This window comes from Arachis ipaensis, chromosome B04, assembly GCF_000816755.2.
Source record: "Arachis ipaensis cultivar K30076 chromosome B04, Araip1.1, whole genome shotgun sequence".
Lineage (NCBI taxonomy): Eukaryota > Viridiplantae > Streptophyta > Magnoliopsida > Fabales > Fabaceae > Arachis > Arachis ipaensis.
In genome coordinates this window covers 104,612,314-104,615,278 of record NC_029788.2, presented here as the reverse complement: position 1 = coordinate 104,615,278, position 2,965 = coordinate 104,612,314, and positions in this window count along the sequence as shown.

Below are 2,965 nucleotides of genomic sequence, written 5' to 3'. Positions count from 1 at the left end.
TTTTTTCATATACTAGTTTTTCAGCTACAAGATTCGGAGACGAATGTTTTTTGAATAGGAAGAGAATGATACATGCTTCAAATGTTCGTGATATGAAGAGATCAAATATTATTTAATAGTTATTAGGTTATTTTGATGCATTTTGATTTTTGTTTATTTAGGTACCAAATTGGGCTTTATGTTTGTGAGCTTTAGAGTTTCTTTGTTTTAACCTAATAAGAGGTTATAAAGACATCCTTAGCTATTGTAGTCACAATATTGAGTGATTAGAGGTGCCAAAGCACTTTTTTGGTTTCGTGATGAAATTATGGTGTGAACAAATGAGATTGAGTGAGTCACTCTCTTGTTGCACGGAAAATTGGGTAGAAGATTGAGGAGTCATTTCGATTCAATTATCAAACTATGATGTGGACAAGTTAGGTTGAAGAGTCTCTTTCTTGTTATATCAAGAAATTGAATAAAAAGTAGAGTGATTCTCTGTGTATTCAATTTCAAACAAAAACAAAAAAGATAGATTGAAATTGAATACAAAGAGAATCACTCTACTTTTTATCCAATTTTTTTTATGTAACAATAGATGGACTCCTCAACCTAATTTATCTATATTATAATTTGAGAATTGAATCGAAGGAATTTCTTAACCTTCTACCCAATTTCTCGTGCAACAAGAGAGGGACTCACTCAACCTCACTTGTCCACACCAAGGTTTCATCACGAAATCAAAAAAGTGTTTTGGCACCTCTAATCACTTAATATTATGACTACAATAGCTAAAGAGGTATTTATAACCTCTTATTAGGTTAAAAAAAAACTCTACAGCCCACAAACATAAAGCCCAATTTAGTAACTAAATAAACAAAAATCAAAATACATCAAAATATCCTAATAACTATTAAATAATATTTGATTTCTTCATATTATGAATATTTGAAGCACGTATCATCAGGTCTATAATAAAGCAAACAATGGATGATTGACTCATTCTCTAAACGATATCTGGGGCACAAAAAGAGGTTGTCGAGAAGCGACGATGGAAGAGACTCAACACTAGTAATTTTTTGTGGCATGACCTCCAAATAAAAATTTGTATCTTAGATTGAATTTTAATTCCCCAAATTTTCTTCCAGATGTTGTGTTCCGGATCAAAGGGAGTATTTGCTCTATGGGTGCATGATTGAAACTATAGGCCACCAAATATCCTGAAACGACTTCATATTGCTTCTTTTTGTTTCCAACCCATTGTAATTTATCAACACCTTCAGTATTTAATGGAGTGGATATGATGCGAGCACTGATCTCTGTAGGAAAGGTATCTTCAATTAACTTCCTATTCCACTGTTTTTGTGCTGTTTAAGTCTTTCACCCAAAATATTGTTGTATCTGGGTTATTGTTGTGGCTGATATAGAATGGGTATGGGGTGTAGCCAGGGATCTTACCAACTTCAGACGTTAGAACCATTTCCTACATTTCAATTCAGACCCTTCTCAACTTTTTTTTTCTTTCCAAAATATTCTTCCAACCCCATGAAAGATAAAACCCTTTCTTCGCCTGAAGAGTAAAAGTATATCTATAGTATTTTTCTTTCAGTAGCTGAGCAAGCAGGAAGTTGGGTTTAATAGTAATGTGTCAGAGCTGTTTTTCAAGTAGGGCTAAATTCTATGCTCACAGATCCTTAAAGCCCAGTTTCCCTTCCTTCTTCGGTTTAGTCATGACATCTTAACTTATCTATGACATCTTAACTTATCTATGCCATCTTGCGCTTTGACCCTCTCTGACCCCACCAAAATTACATCAGAATACAATGAATATCATCAAGTATTGAATCTGGCAATCTAAAACATGACAGTGTATAAATCGGTATTGCCTTCCCAATCGCTTTAATAAATTCATGTCTCCCTCTTACAGATAAAAGATTCCGTTTCCAAGATTGTATCCTCTTGTAAACCTTGTCTTTAATAGGCCAAAGGTATCTTTCTTTGATCTCTGGGTGACTAACGGTAAGCCTAATTATTTATCTTGAGTCCCAACGTGCCCAATGTTAAGAATAGAAGCTAACTGGAATCTTCTTTCTATAAAGATATTCTGACTGAAGAAAACTACTGACATGTTAAGATTAACTTTCTGACCACTAATTATCTCATATTCATAGAGGACAACCAATAAATTTGTACTTGATTCTTTCGTGGCATTACAGAATAAGATAGAGTCATTTGCTAATAGTAAATGATTGATTCTTGGGGATCTTCTATGAATCTGGATACCTTGAATTGTCTTGTTCTGCTCTACTTTGTGTAATAAATAGGAAAGACCTTCTACATAAAATAGAAAAAGATATAGAGACAAGAGATTTTCTTGACGGATGTCCCTTGTTGGCCTAAAGTAGCCATATGGTTGACCTTCTACAAGAACAGAGTAAGAAACAGTATTGACTAATTCTTTTATCCAAGAAATCCATCTAGTACCAAAATCCATTTTTTGCATAATAAACTATAAAAAAATTTCACTCAACTCTATCATAGGCTTTACTCATATCTAGTTTAACTACCATTTCACTTTTCAGCCCAAATTTTTTTGTTTTCAGATAGTGTATACATTTATAAGCGATAAAGATGTTGTCAAATATAAGTCTGTCTTTTAGAAATGCACTCTGATTTGGGCTTATTAATTTATTCATGAAGCTCTATAAACTATGAATTAGAATCTTTGATAAAATCTTATAAAACATTGAAGAGAGGCTTAGACCATCTCCAATAGGGAACTCATCCCAATCCTTATTTATAGCCCACCTGTCATAAAAAGTAATTTCATATTAGATTTTGCATCATAAATAGTAATTAGGAACTCAAAGCATCTCTCTCTTTTTCTCCCACTTAATTAATTAATTAAAATAATTAAAATTAATGTAGTTACTATTTGTTTTACAATAATATTATTTAAAGTTATAAATTAAAAAATTCACTATTA